Source organism: Lolium rigidum, chromosome 3 (genome assembly GCF_022539505.1).
Source record: "Lolium rigidum isolate FL_2022 chromosome 3, APGP_CSIRO_Lrig_0.1, whole genome shotgun sequence".
Lineage (NCBI taxonomy): Eukaryota > Viridiplantae > Streptophyta > Magnoliopsida > Poales > Poaceae > Lolium > Lolium rigidum.
This window is the reverse complement of record NC_061510.1, coordinates 79,783,825-79,800,735: the sequence shown is the minus strand read 5'-3', so window position 1 is coordinate 79,800,735 and position 16,911 is coordinate 79,783,825.

Here is a 16,911-nt window from a genome sequence, read left to right as displayed (position 1 = left end):
GTTTGTAAGGCCTAACAATGCAGATATTAAACTAATCCTTGAAGAACAAGGAGTAATCATAACGGATCGGATCTACTAAACAATGATCAAGCGGGGTGCCGCCCTTACACCCAAGATAGGTGTAAGGGCGGCTAGATGCCTAAGGGTTGCACGACGATAGCATATGATGTGATGAACAATGCTAACCCTAAAACATCTATGATAACTACGTTGCTCGCCATCAAAAAGGCTTCAACACGAGCAACGCATGAACGACGAATAAACGTGTGCTGCCTAGATCGCAAGATGCGATCTAGGCAGCATGGTGCTTACCGGAAGAAACCCTCGAGACGGGGAGTTGGCGATGCACCTAGATTGGTTTGTGGTGAACGTGATTGTTGTTTATTTCATAAACCCTAGATACATATTTATAGTCCGGGGGACTTTCTAATTCAGGCGTGCACCTAACCGTGCACGGGTTAAACTCTAACTTCTAAATTAAAATGCGATCTACTATAATACAGATACACGGGCAATTTAGCCCAACATCTTCGTGTCAGGCCGCTTCAGAGATCCTCAACGCGTATATCCTTCAAGCCCATCTCACTTACGGCCTATCTCCTGATTTGGCCAAAATCTGTTGATAACAACTCCTACATTGAATTTGGAGGTTTTTACGAGTATTGTTATGTTTTCCTCCTAATAACCAGAATGCTTGCTTGTTCCTGTTTCCTAAATAAGTATCTTTTCTTTTATGATCGTGCAAAATTTAAATGTCGGTTTTCACTTCAACCACAATAAGAAACAAATGAGAGTTAATAGCTAGGTGCAATAGGCCAACAGGGCCAAATGAATATGTATGGCAATTATATCACACTAAACCAGATTTGACGACCTTAGAGTTGCTAGCAAGAGGTTGATGTTGTCCTGGTTTTAATAATTGTAATACATCCAATGATATCACAAGCTTTCTGTAGTAGGTATAGTTCAGGAGGTTGTTCTCAAGGCCATGGGCCCATTTGTGGTCTTCTATTCATGGGGCATCCGCACTATGGGTGTAACTATTTGGAGACGGTTACTAAGGGTAAGTTCAACCAGTATATCTGACAACAGCCTAGTAACTGCCGCATAACCGTGTCGTATTTCATTTTTACAAACTTTGTCTATGTTCTTTTTTCCTTGTGAACATTGGATGATAGCTTTGTCATAAATATGTTTATGTGCATCTATCAATGTAGAGGCCAAAGACATCCTCTTTTTGAGGAAAATAAAATAGGTAGCAAAGAACCGGAAGCTGCCCTCGTTCTAATGATTGAAATACCACTAGTACAGAACATGCCTATTGTCCCGGCCCGTAAGATCCCGGCTGGCCAACCGGGGCAAAAGCCTCTTATAACCAAGAACTCGGGCTGACCCGGGTTTAGTTCTCGTACAATATTCTTTTATTTCTCGATGTACACGGAGCCACCAAGCTGGAATTGTATAGAACTAGTGTGCTTGATTGAAAGAAACATTGTCCCTGCACACCGTTGCTTTCCTTCCTAGTGTGCCTTTTCCAGTCAGCCTCCCCTCATACCGAGATTCAGGAACACCAATCGGCTTAAGTTCAGGAAGAAAGTCAACACAAAACTTAATGACCTCCTCTGTTCTGTAGCCCTTTGAGATGCTTCCTTCTAGCTTAGCGCGGTTATGAACATATTTCTTTAAGACTTCCATGAACCTCTCGAAGAGGAACATATTCTGTAGAAATAAAGGATCGAGAATTCCAATCTCATCGACTAGGTGAACTAGGAGGTGCGTCATAATATTGAAGAATGATGGTGGGAACAACAACTCGAAGCTGACAGGACATTCAACCACATCAAGATGTAACCCTGACAAACTTTCTGGATCCATTACCTTCTGAGAAATTGCATTGAAGAATGCACGTACCTTCACAATGGCTAGTCGAACATTTTCTGGTAGAAGTCCCTTCAATGCAACCGAAAGCAATTGTGTCATAAACACGTGGCAGTCACGAGACTTTAGGTTCTGGAATTTTTTTCTCCTTCATATTTACTATTCCCTTTATATTCGACAAGAAACCAGATAGAACCTTGATACTGAATAGAGCTTCAAAAAAGATTTCCTTCTCTTCTTTAGTAAGAGCGTAGCTGGCAGGACCTTGAAACTGCCCTGGATGATCATCGTCTCGTCCTTTATGACGTTGCTGGTCCTTCCGTGCTTCTTTTGTATGTTTTGTCTTCCCATACACGCCCAGGAAACCTAGAATATTCACACAAAGATTCTTCGTTAGGTGCATCACGTCGATTGCAGAGCGTACTTCCATGACTTTTCAATATTCTAGCTCCCAAAATATAGTTTTCTTCTTCCACATGGACGCGTGTCCATCAGCGTCATTCGGAACAGGTCGTCTTCCTGGACCCTTTCCAAAGATTACATTTAAATCCTTGACAATCTCAAATACATCAGCACCACTACGAGGGACAGGCTTCGAACGGGGTTCTGCCTCGTCATTGAAATGCTTGCCTTTTTCCTTAAGGTATGCCTGCGCGGAAGAAAACGACGATTGTACGGGTACACATTTTTCCTACTTTTTTTTCCAAATATTTAATTTCAGTCTCATCTAAATAGTGTGTGCATGTATTGTATCCCTTGTTCGTCTGTCCTGAAATATTACTAAGAGCAGGCCAATCATTGATGGTTACGAATAGCAACGCTCGTAGGTCAAATTCTTGTTCGGTGTGCTTATCCCACACACGTACACCTGGTTCGGCCCACAACTCCAAAAGTTCATCAACTAATGGCCTTAGGTACACATCAATATTGTTGCCGGGTTGCTTTGGGCCTTGGAGAAGCACTGGCATCATAATGAACTTCCGCTTCATGCACAACCAAGGAGGAAGGTTGTAGATACATAGAGTCACGGGCCAGGTGTTGTGACTACAGCTCTTCTCCCCAAAAAGATTCATGCCATCTGTACTTAGACCAAACCATAAGTTTCCTTGCCTCACCTGCAAAATCCGGGAACTCTCTCTCGATGTTTCTCCACTGCGGACCATCAGTGGGGTGCCTCAACATCGCGTATTTCTTACGTTCTTCCATGTGCCATCGCAACAACTTGGCATGCTCTTTGTTTCTGAACAAACGTTTCAACCGTGCTATTATGGGAGCATACCACATCAGCTTCGCAGGAATCCTCTTCATGGGTGGCTCGCCCTCAACATCACCAGGGTCATCTCTTCTGTTCTTATACCGTAATGCACCGCATATCGAGCATTTATACTCATTCTCGTACTTCTCACCGCGGTAGAGGTTGCAGTCATTAGGGCATGCATTATCTTCTGCACATCTAATTCTAGAGGACAAACAAGCTTCTTTGCTTCATACGTACTAGCGGGCAATTCGTTCTTTCTTGGAAGCAGCTTCTTTAATATTATCATCAACTTTTCAAATCCCGAGTTAGTCACACCGGCCTCTGCCTTCGATTTCAGCAATTCCAATATGCTACCCAGCTTTTTCTACCCATCTTCGCAACTTGGGTACAACAATTTTGGCGGTCCTATAACATATTCTTTAACTTCAACCTCTCCTTATTTGTGTTGTAGTCTCTCCTTGCATCGGAAATGGCCCGACGAAGATCATCATCACCAGGCTCATCCGGTGCCCGTTCTTCACCTCCTTCTTCTTCATTATCTTCCATTGCGGTATCACCGTATTCAGGGAACATAGTTCGGTAGTTGTCATCGTTATCTTCTTCATCGCCGTATTCCATCATAACCCCTTCTTCTTCGTGCTTGGTCCAAACATTATAGCCGGACATGAATCGTGCCGAAGCATTGGCTATGAATGTCTCTTGAGCAAGAGTAACTGCGGTGACCCAGCATACCACTGCATGTTGTAGTATACAAGTCGTTGATATGATCTTTGTGAAGGGGCTTCCTCACAAATTGCCATATCCCTCAGAGTGGTACAACAGAAACATTGCAGGTCATAACACTCCATACTTTATTACAAACATTGTCTTACAAGTTGGTATCCTCACAGGTCCTATGAGAACACCCTAAGAGACTACTAAAGTACCATTACAAATTATACTAAAGATGAAAAGAGCTCAACAACTTATTTAGGTAAGTTCTACGTTGCTCGGCTCTATGATACTAAGGTATGTCACTACTCCTCCACCTCCGTGTCATCCGGTCCGTAGACTATCCCATAGTCTACGCCTTCCACTCCGCCGGTAAGATCGAGTTCTTCGTAGACCAGCTCGTAGCTTCCTTCTCGGTGCCCCATCGTTGATAGCCTCCACTTCGGGATCACAGTCTAGCAAGGGTGTCGAAAGAAAGTGAGTACGAGAGGTACTCAGCAAGTTCTAAAAGAATAAAAGGTGTTTGATGCACTAGCTACGACCATTGATCGAGAAATCGCAGGTCAATGCATGTTTTGAAAACATTTCTTCAAAAGGTTGCTTTTATTATGAAAACTATGCCCGTCGGTCTTCACAGATTGACCGGAACTTCGTGGAGTTCCTTTCTCGCCGCGTTCGCAGCTCCCTTCCCGGAACAAGGAGTGACAGCCACAATTTAATACACTCGCAGAGGTGCGTTACTTTTCCCACAAGAGATCTCACCCTTTTTGCCATCCGCGAGGACTTGCCCCCGTTCACACTTCCTTTGGTGTGAGGCCAGGTATAAAGATCCAAGCCCACACCGCCTTCTCCGCGACTGCAAACCCACCCTTTTGTCCACCCGCACACCTCCAGTAGACTTCCCCCGATAATACGGCTTTACTCATGGTGTACTTTGGACAATCCTTCATAGATCGTAGAGCCATCATCACTAATGGATGGGGATTTAAAAGGCTATCCCAACCTACGGCAGGTGCCTCCAAGCACCCCGTCGGCTCTACCAATCCGTTGGCGTGCGTAAGGGAAAAGATACGACCGGCTTCCCTGAGCCATTATAGATCTCATGGTCAACGCGATTTGTACGGCGCTAGAATCACCGGACTGGCATTGGTAATTTAATCCTAGGGTGATATAACCCATTGCAATGGAACCTCCACCATATCAACACATACCATGGTTCCATTGCCAGCCACATAGTCATATTCATAGTTGGAAATTAACATTTCATTTGCGATGCAGGAATGATAAGTATATAGCTTTGCATTAAAAGTAGTAAAAATAATCAAGTTGACATGAGCAAGGGTGAACTTGCTCGTGGACTGCGAGATAGTGCGCTTCAATGCGATTGATGGAACCTGGACCTCGGGTTCTGTAAGAAGCATCATTGTCCAGTAAGGACAATGTTATAAAAATCCAAATAATGCAATCATGGATGTATTTTTTTATGTTGAATCCCTTTACCCCATTGAGTTATTACAATTTAGGGTTGTATTTAAGATTTATGTCTTTGACGGTAATTTACAATTGATTTAAAAGTATTAATCATTGTAATTCACACAAAGTACAACAATCCAAAGTAACATGATTTTACTTGGTAATTACCTTAGTCATTCCAAAATAATTTGAAATTATAAAGTTACCTCTATAGTTTTTGGAATAAAAGGGAATATAGTAGTTTTCTCGGAAAAATTCTCTTGTTCAAAAGAAATGACTTGGAATAATAGAATCTCATTTTGAAATGTTCGAAAATAAGTTTTTGAACTTATTTGAGATTTTTCCTTGAATTTTAAATACAAGGAAATAATAATTGAAAATTCCAAGTGATTATTTAAATTCTGAAAATTCATAATTTTGAATTTGTTTCATAAATTCCATTTCATATTTTATTCTGGTTAAGATTTATTTTTCATTCATAAATCCAATTTTTATTGGATTTTTAGAGTTGTTTATGATTTATTAAAATTTGGTAAAGTTTTGATCTTTTATTAATTAGAAAAAGACCAAATTACCCCTTGGACTCATATTGGGCCCAGCCCAATAGACTAACCTGTGGACGGCCCAAATAGGCTGGCCCCCTTTTGGGTTTGGTGGCGCCGAAGCGGCCCACCACTCTCACTCTCACTCGGCCCTCTTCTCACTCGTCTAACCCTAATCTCTGGCGACCCTGAGGCGATGGCGTCGCCGCCATGGCCGCCGCCCCGCTCCGGCCATCACCGGCCTCCTCCGCCGTGGTCACCTACCGGATCTAGAACCGCCTCGAGCAGATCTATCGATCCGTCCGAGCCGTTTCTCTCCTCTCGTCCTCTCCCTGGCGAATCGCCTCGGTCTGGATCTCCTGGAGAATCGCCATGGGCGATCTGGTGATTCTCCGACGAGCTCTCGCCCTCGTCGTCGACGTGTGCGCCTCCGAGACCGACCTGGCGCGGGTGCTGCTTGCGGCGCCTGTGCCGTCGTCTCCATGCCGTGCTGCCGTGGTGGTGTTCGTCGGCGTAACGCCGGCGACTTCCCTGGCTTTGCAGCTCGCTATGGCCGCGCGGGCACCGCCTCGCCATGCCATAGCTTCGCCTCCGGCGCGGGTAAGGTCCTCTCGCTCCTCCTCCTTCTCTTCGTGCGCCTCCCTTGCCACCGTTCTTCTTTCTCCTCATGATCCGTTGCTCTTTGTGGTCTTGTGATCATCTAGAGTCATACTCATCGCCGCGCAATCTTATTGTGCTTCGGTTCTATCGCAAGCCCATGGTCAGATTACCGCTTGCTCGGTACCGGCACATGTCGATTTGCTTGCTATCTATGCCGTGCTTACTTCTCTCGCTGCTCCTAGCATGCTCGTACTTGCCATGCTCTACCGTGCTTGCTCAAAAGCTATCTATTCCATGCTATGCTTGGTTATGACTTGCTTATGCTTACTCGGACTATCATGCTTGCTTGTCTAGGTGTACTTGTGATGCATCCGTGACACTTGTGTGTGTGCCGAGGTGCCCGTGATATGATTCAAGTACTAACTCCGCAACCTAATGATCCATTGGATCATTTCTTGCTTGTTGGCAAAACTCTCGTGTAGCTTGGCTTGCTATGATTGATCAATTTGATCAATTGTTTGTCGTTGATTGCTTACTCGGCTAACACCGTGGTTATATGGTTCACTTATTTGGTGATGCCGATGCTCAAGCATCACCGTGTCGTTGCTTACTTGCTCTAGTGGCTATGAATTAAGTTGTATTGCTTAACAAGTATGTCGTTGTCATGCTTAGCATGGATCTGTGATAAATTCATGCTTAGATTACTTAATTATGATGAACCGCTTATGCAGATGATGATTTAAATGTCTTGCTTGTATATGAGTTTGCTGTTCATGATTCTTTTACAAGCAATTAAACTCCGAATCCATTTCCGGATAGTGATGTGGTCTATTTGGCTTGCTCTTATTTGGTGCTAAGTGTGATGTGACCTCGTAGCCTTGCTACCGATCGGTTGCTCACCTAGTGGTTGGATCTTGTTGGCTACTCAACTTTGCTTGCATATTAGGGGATCATAGTAAGTATGAATGCCAATATGCTTGCCTCGTGAAGAAATCTAGGGTTTCGATGGTTGCTTGCTTAGGATCTTCGTGTAGTCTTAGCTGCTAATCTATGCTATCTACTGGTGCTATCTCGTGCATGTGATCTTGTTAGTGTGCATCCGTGCATGCCGTCTAGCTTCGTGCACCTGATTTGTATCCGGATGGTTTCGTCTTAGTGGCTTTTGATCGGCAGTAATCCTTGGTGAAAACCAAGTGATGATTTACCCATATGAGCATCTCGCTCATCCCATGCTTATGCATATGATGGATTAGATCCATTGGATCTCTTCCAGGAACTAGGTATACCTTGTTCCAGCCTCCTAGAAAGTAATGCTTTGTTGATGCGGACTTGGGTTTGTTCACAGTCCCTTCACCTCCAGAGCTTGGATGATCTTCTAGGTCACCATGATCTCCGGTGGCTTGAGGAGTTGTGTGCTGGTTCTGTTCTTGCTCAAGAACAGATGAACTATGCTTGTTTTTGCTTCACCCTTACCTCGGTGATCTTATCTCGGTCGATCGTGCACTCGGTTCTAGGGTTTGTGTGCTATTTATATGGTCTCTACTTCTTCCCCGGCCATGACACACAAGCCTGGTCACTTTATGACTCACCCCTTGCATTGCCTTGTTGTTGTCGCTCGAAGACACTTGAGCCGTGTGCTCTCATATGCTCGAAACTTGAGCCCCCGCAGCTGCTCGCTTTGGTCCGCTGCTGATCCTATCTTGTGCTCGTCCCTGGTTTTGGACAAGCACAAGTGTGCTCGTGACTTGGTTCTGTCCAAACCGAAGATTGTGTCACTTGCTAACTGTCTAAACCGAATCTTGAGCTAACACTTATATTTTGGCTAGTGTTTGTGATCTGTTTTGTAGTGTTTTGAAGTTGAATATGACCAGAATATTTCTTCAAGCATTTAGTTTAGGTTTTAGTTATAGGAGCAAATTGTAATCTTTATTTTCATTTCTGTTTATTATTTATCAATTCTTGTATCAAGAATATTGTAAAGACTTTGTAATCTGTGTTGATATCAATAAAGCTCAAGTTTTTGTTCATGAGCTTTTGATTTATGTAGTGTTTAAATTCTGAATTAAATATTGTATTTAATATCCAGTTTGAAATTCAAAGTCATTTGAATTTATAAATTGTGTTTGAATTATGAGTTCTATTTTATATTGTTCAATGCTTATTGTTAAATGTATTAACACTTGTCAAATGAAATCAATTCCCCAAATCAACAAGATACAAAAGAGATCATGTCGAAATTTCCCTAACTCACATTGCCTAACCCTAAGTGCAAGATGAGAGAGAATCTCGATCCCTCTTAGGTTTAGTTGCAATAAGGCGCGAAAATTTTCCCCTTTTTGCGATGAAATGCACATCCCATTTCTAAATCTACCCTTCGTTGTTCCTAGTTCTGGGTTATTACAGCCTCTCCCCCTTAACAGAAACTTCGTCCCGAAGTTAAGATTGATACCTGAACATCTCGGGGTAAGACTTCCCGAGTTCTTCCGTCTCCCAAGTTGCTTCTCGCTCAGGATGATGTTGCCATTGAACTTTGCAGTATTTGATTGCTCTGTTTATTAACTTCTTCCATTGTACTTCTAAGATCTTTTCAGTGCCTTTCCACATAAGTTAGGTCAGATTGCAATTCTATTTCTTCATATGTGATAGGATCATCCGGTGCCTTCAAACATTTTCTCGAGTTGTGAAACATGAAATACATTATGAACTTGACTTAGTTGTGCCTGGTAATTCCAACTCAAAGGATGTTCCTCGATTCCGACCGAGTATCTTAAATGGTCCAATATATCGAGGACTTAACTTTCCTTTCACTCCGAACCTCTTAAGTCCTTTCATTGGGCTAACCTTTAAATAAACCATGTCTCCCACTTTCGGTTCCCAATCTCTTCTCTTTAAGTCGGCGTAACTCTTCTGACGACTCGAGCTATCTTGAGTCTATCCCGGATCACCTCGATGACGTCTTGTCTTTCTTTGATGTAATCCGGTGTAAATTCCTTGTTTTCTCCGGTTTCAAACCAACAAATTGGTGATCTACACTTCCTTCCGTACAATGCTTCGTACGGTGCCATCTCGAATGCTACTCTGATAACTATTGTTATATGAGAACTCCGCTAAAGGTAAATGATCCTCCCATGAGCCTCCAAAGTTCAGAGCACAAGCTCTAAGCATGTCCTCAAGTATCTGATTGGTTCTTTCGGTTTGTCCTCCGGTTTGTGGATGATATGTTGTACTGAAATCCAACTTGGATCCCAAAGATTCTTGTAGTTGTTTCCAGAATGCTGATGTGAAAATCGAACCTCTATCCGAGACTATCTTCTTTGGTACTCCATGTTTACTCACAATTTCCTTCACATAAATATCCACAAGCTTTTCTGCAGTATCTTTTGTGTTTACGGCTATGAAATGAGCGCTCTTGGTAAGTCTATCCACTATTACCCATATCATATCCTTCCTCTTATTAGTCATTGGTAAACCAGTGACAAAATCCATTCCGATTTCATCCCATTTCCATTCCGGTATCTCTAGTGGTTTGAGTAATCCCGCAGGACTCTGATGTTCTGCCTTCACTCGTTGACATGTATGACATTCCGAGACATATTGTGCTATTTCTCTTTTCATGTTGTTCCACCATAACATCTCCTTCAAATCCATATACATCTTGGTACTTCCTGGATGTATGGAATAAGGGGTTTCATGTGCTTCTTTTAATATGATTGACTTCACTTCTGGATCATCCGGTACACAGATCCTTTTCTGGAAATATAATGAATCAAAATCCCCTAGATGGAATTCCGATGGTCTTCCTTCGCCAATCCTCTTGATTTCCTCTTGAATGAACAAATCATCCGCTTGCTTTCGGATAATCTCATATTTCAAATCTGAGTACATCTCATCCATAATCCTCATGGTTGCTATACTTCCTTTGGCATCACCTTGAATAAACAAGATCTGAGCATCTTCTAACTCCTTCCGAAGTTCCTTTGGAATCTCCCATTCCGTAGGTTGATTCTCCGTACTTTTTCTGCTTAAGGCATCTGCTACTACATTAGCCTTGCCTGGGGTATAGTTGATCTTAAGGTCGTAATCCTTAATCAACTCCAACCATCTCTTCTGTCTCATGTTTAATTCTTTCTGGGTGAAGAAATACTTCAAACTTTTGTGATCAGTGTATAACTCACATTTAGATCCATATAGAAATTGTCTCCAACTCTTCAAAGCATACACCATCGCGCTAACTCGAGATCATGTACTCGGGTAGTTGTGTTCATGTGGTTTCAACTCGTCTTGATCCATAAGCTATTACCTTCCGATCTTGCATTAGAACACATCCAAGTCCATTCTTGGAAGCATCACAATACACCGTGTAATCCTTTCCTGGTTCAAGAACCGCTAACACAGAGCCGTGGTTAACTTATCTTTGAGTGTTTGGAAACCGGCTTCACACTCATCTGTCCACACAAATGGAGTATTTTTCTTGAGTAACTTGGTCATTGGTCCTGCAATCTTCGAAAATCCCTCTATGAATCTCCGATAATAGCCTCGCCATACCAAGAAATCCTCGTATCTCCTTAGCATTTTTAGGTGATTTCCATTCCAATACGGACTGAACCTTACTTGGATTCACCGCTATGCCTTCTTTGGTTATGACATGTCCAAGAAATTCAACACTATCTAACCAAAATTTGCACTTGCTGAACTTCGCATATAGCTGATGTTCTCTCAAAGTTTGCAGAACTATCTTCAAATGCTTGGCATGTTCTTCTTTATCTTTGGAATAGATTAGAATATCATCTATGAACACTATCACAAACTTGTCCAAGTACTTCATGAATATCTTGTTCATCAAATTCATGAAAATTGCTGGTGCATTTGTTAGTCCAAATGGTACAACCAAGTATTCATGGTGTCCATACCTTGATACGAATGCTGTTTTTGGTACATCTTCCTTCTTGATCTTGATTTGATGGTATCCCGACCTTAAATCAATCTTCGAGAAGACTCCTGCTCCTTGAACTTGATCAAAAAGATCTTGAATTCTAGGTAAAGGATACTTGTTCTTGATCGTTACATTGTTCAAATTTCTATAATCTCCACACATTCTCTTTCCTCCATCTCTTTTATCCACAAAAATAACTCGGTGTACCCCATGGTGACACACTTTCTTGAATAAATCCCTTCTGTTCCAGCTCATCTATCCGAGCTTTCAGTTCCACTAACTCCTTTGGCCCCATCTTATATGGTGGTTGTGCTATTGGTGCTGTGCCTGGAATCAGGGCGATTGTGAATTCTATCTCTCTATCGGGTGGCATTCCCGGTAGTTCCTTAGGAAATACATCCTTAAATTCATTCACTACAGGAATATCTTCAATTCTCACTTCCTTCAGTGCTGTTGAGTTCCAATCCAATCTCTAATTCACCGTACTTATCTCCTTGGAACACAATTCTACCTCCGATGGAGTCGCGAAGTGATACTGTTTTGTCTCCACAGTTAATCACCGCTCCATTTTCGGTCAACCAATCCATCCCTAAGATGACTGATATGTCCTTCATGGGTATGATTAATAGGTCCGCGATATACACACAGTCACATATGGTTAGGACTTGTGCTTCTTTCACGTGGGTCACTAAGATCGTTCCCCCCGCGGATAGGACAGTTATAGGAGTTTCTAACTTAGAACATCTAAGCCCGAATTTTTCCACAAACTCCAATGCAAGAAATGATGTGGTTGCTCCAGTATCAAATAATACTTTGCCAGGATGAGTAAGAATGCTTAGCGTACCTAAAACTGTTTGATCCGATTCTTCCGCTTGTTCCAAAGATGTGCAATTCAGCTTTCCATAAGGCTTTCCCCTCTTATTGTTGTTGTTGTTGTAGTTGCGGTTGTTGTTATTGTTGTTGTTATTGTTGTTGTTGCCACCTCGTCCTCCAGAGCTCTGTCCACTCCAAGACGACTTGTTTGGACACTCCGGCTTAATGTGTCCTTCCTTCCCACAACCATAGCAAATGATTCTGGGTTTTCGACAATCCTTCTGCAAATGACCCTTTAGGCCACAATTGTTGCAGATGATTTGACTGATTGGATTCTGACTCTGACCTCCTCGGTTGTATTGATTACCAGTAGTAGGTCTGTATCGAGGTTTGAAACTTCGATCAGGTGTTGGTTTACTGATTGGGTACTTCCTTGGTTCTATACGAGCCCTCTTCCTCCTGTCCTCCCGGACTTGCCCGTAGTCATCCTCGAAAGTGATTGCCGAGTCAATCAGTTCCCGGAATTCGGCGCTTCTTGCCAACCTCAGCTTGCATCTTCATGTATGGATTCATGCCTTTCATGAACCGCTTCTTCCGCTTTTCCTCTGTATCTACATCTTCGGGTGCATATCCGGATAACCTATTGAAATCCCGAACATACCGCATGATTGGTGCAAGATTCTCGTCTCAGGTTCTTCAAACTCCCTCTTCTTCAGCTCCACCACGCTGTCCGGAACATGAGCATCCCGAAACTTCTTCTTAAACTCCTCCCAGGTGAATACCTTATCTGGAGGGTGTACTGCTACAAGGTTCTCCCACCATGATGCTGCTGGTCCTGACAACAGATAAGTGGTATATCTGATCTTCTCCTCATCGTTGCAACCAACGGTCTTCAATTTCCGTTCAGTATCCATAAGCCAATCTTCAGCGTCCATTGGTTCCGGAGCTGATGTGAATGGTAGTGGTCTTGCATTTTGGAAGTCCGATAGTGTTACTCCCTTGCCTTCATTACCCCTCTCATTGATGACATGGGTAAAGAAATCCCGCATATTCTTGCTCCGACTTTCCCGGTAACGCCTTCTGTCTTCCTCCATTGACCTCATATACCGTTGGAAGTCCGGGTGCAACATTGGGTGTGGTGGTGGTGGTGCGTTTCTCGCTCTAGCCGCTCGCATCCGCCTCCTCTTTTTCTCTTTCTTCCCGCTCTCTCGCGAGCCTCTTCGGTTTCTACTAACGCCATTTCCCCCTAGTCCCGTAACAAAGAGCGATTACTCATAATTACACCATGCGAATGTTTTCCGAGCTCAACTCATTGCCCAAGTACTAGTCACACAATGAAATCAAGAAGCAAATCCAAAACAAACATTTATTATGTATATACACCGTATAATACATAACACACTCACAAACTTATATTACATGTGGTATATATAAACCACTTATTTGGCTCCAAGCCCAAGCCAACGGAAATTTAAAATACGTTCTATTACAATACCACCTAGATTACTTTATTCTTCCTTAAAGCTCTACTCCTCATCGTCTTCATTCGCCTCCGCGTACATCCCTGGGGTCCAACCAGTACAGCGACTAGTCTTCCGAACACCGTCCGGAACAAAGGTCCTTCCAGTAGGTATGTAATCTGAATCGGACGAAGTGCCGAGACAGAGATCCGTCATTCCAAAGTAACTAGATAAAGACTCATACATATCCCCAAGTGGAATACAAGTGCCTCTTCTCCAGCTCATCCATGGAGGATTCCTATTCACTTGACCCCTCATCTTCTTCTTCTTCTTTTTCTTGGTTCCGGAACTCTCACCTACTTCGCATCGCGATGGTTTAGATATGCCCATCTCCAAATCTAAAGAAATGGAATCAGTACCTTTCTCTTCCTCGCTCGTAGTGTTGGTTAACATTTGGGTTAACCGCATCACTCTCATCTCCGGTATCACATGGAATTGGCTCCTCCTCATCACCGAAAGGTTCCCCGAAACGCCAACCCGTCGAGTTTTCAATCGGTGACTCCGAGCAATTTATGTTCCATGAGTGGTCTCCCCCATATCCAAGTATCATATGATGCCGACACATGTGGATAGTGCGGAACAAAATTAGGTGTAAGTGGGTCTCTTGTAGGTAGATTTCTCTTGAACCACCGGTCACTCAAATCTACATCACCGTCCGGGTTAAAGAAAGGTGTAGTATGTTGTGGTTGTGCCCTCAAGTCATGCATCCGAGTTTGGACTTTATCGTGGTCCGTGAACTCAGCTAGCATGTGGTCAATCTCACCTCTCATCTTCATGTGTAAAAGATACATCGTGGTCAATAAAGACTTACAGCCTATCCATGTGCCGTGCTGCAGCCTTCAGGACTTCGTGGGCTAACACCAAATGATTAAGAGTGGGATCCTCATCTTCCTCGGCATGAGGTATATGAGAAAACTCGAACATAGGAGTTCTACTCGACTTGTGCTGCCTTATCTCAAGGATTGCCTTGAATAGGCCCATATGGTAGGCTGTGGTGATAGTTTTGGCTTCTCCGTATGGCATTATACGACTCATCGCAGCTTTTCCGTAGTTGGACCGATACTCGCACTTGGCTAGGATTTCCCCATCATAGTAAGTATACTTGATAACGTGTATCCGTGGATCGCAATGAAGTTCCTTCAGCATCCCACACAGGAGAGCTGTTATTGGTCCATCATAATCACCGAGCCAACCCTCAACTTTCCTCAAAGTCCTCTTGGGAAAAGTGTTCGCCATTATGGCTGTATACAAAAGCAGAATATTAGTAGTGATAATGCATCATAATAGCTATAATAAAGAATTATCGCACTAAAATATATGGTTTTGCTATTCTCAAGTGAATAACCACCATATCTCTAGAGAATCCTTTACTATTTCTACTAGGCTCCTACAGTGTTTCTTCCCTATACTAGGTTTTTCCAACCTAAGGTCGCAACATTTGCTCGATACCAGCCTGCGGTGACCCAGCATACCACCGCATGTTGTAGTATACAAGTCGTTGATATGATCTTTGTGAAGGGGCTTCCTCACAAATTGCCATATCCCTCGCAGTGGTACAACGTAAACATTGCAGGTCATAACACTCCATACTTTATTACAAACATTGTCTTACAAGTTGGTATCCTCACAGGTCCTATGAGAACACCCTAAGAGACTACTAAAGTACCATTACAAATTATACTAAAGATGAAAAGAGCTCAACAACTTATTTAGGTAAGTTCTACGTTGCTCGGCTCTATGATACTAAGGTATGTCACTACTCCTCCACCTCCGTGTCATCCGGTCCGTAGACTATCCCATAGTCTACGCCTTCCACTCCGCCGGTAAGATCAGTGTTCTTCGTAGACCAGCTCGTAGCTTCCTTCTGGTGCCCCATCGTTGATAGCCTCCACTTCGGGATCACAGTCTAGCAAGGGTGTCGAAAGAAAGTGAGTACAGAGGTACTCAGCAAGTTCTAAAAGAATAAAAGGTGTTTGATGCACTAGCTACGACCATTGATCAGGAAATCGCAGGTCAATGCATGTTTTGAAAACATTTCTTCAAAAGGTTGCTTTTATTATGAAAACTATGCCCGTCAGTCTTCACAGGTTGACCAGAACTTCGTGGAGTTCCTTTCCTGCCGCGTTCGCAGTTACCTTCCCGAACAAGGAGTGACAGACCACAATTTAATACACTCGCAGAGGTGCGTTACTTTTCCCACAAGAGATCTCACCCTTTTTGCCATCCGCAGGGACTTGCCCCCGTTCACACTTCCTTTGGTGTGAGGCCAGGTATAAAGATCCAAGCCCACACCGCCTTCTCCGCGACTGCAAACCCACCCTTTTGTCCACCCGCACACCTCCAGTAGACTTCCCCCGATAATACGGCTTTACTCATGGTGTACTTTGGACAATCCTTCATAGATCGTAGAGCCATCATCACTAATGGATGGGGATTTAAAAGGCTATCCCAACCTACGGCAGTGCCTCCAAGACCCCGCCGGCTCTACCAATCCGTTGGCGTGCGTAAGGAAAAGATACGACCGGCTTCCCGCGAGCCATTATAGATCTCATGGTCAACGCGATTTGTACGGCGCTAGAATCACCGGACGGCATTGGTAATTTAATCCTAGGGTGATATAACCCATTGCAATGGAACCTCCACCATATCAACACATACCATGGTTCCATTGCCAGCCACATAGTCATATTCATAGTTGGAAATTAACATTTCATTTGCGATGCAGGGAATGATAAGTATATAGCTTTGCATTAAAAGTAGTAAAAATAATCAAGTTGACATGAGCAAGGGTGAACTTGCCTCGTGGACTCGCGAGATAGTGCGCTCAATGCGCTTGATGGAACCTGGACCTCGGGTTCTCGTAAGAAGCATCATTGTCCGGTAAGGACAATGTTATAAAAATCCAAATAATGCAATCATGGATGTATTTTTTTATGTTGAATCCCTTTACCCCATTGAGTTATTACAATTTAGGGTTGTATTTAAGATTTATGTCTTTGACGGTAATTTACAATTGATTTAAAAGTATTAATCATTGTAATTCACACAAAGTACAACAATCCAAAGTAACATGATTTTACTTGGTAATTACCTTAGTCATTCCAAAATAATTTGAAATTATAAAGTTACCTCTATAGTTTTTGGAATAAAAGGGAATATAGTAGTTTTCTCGGAAAAATTCTC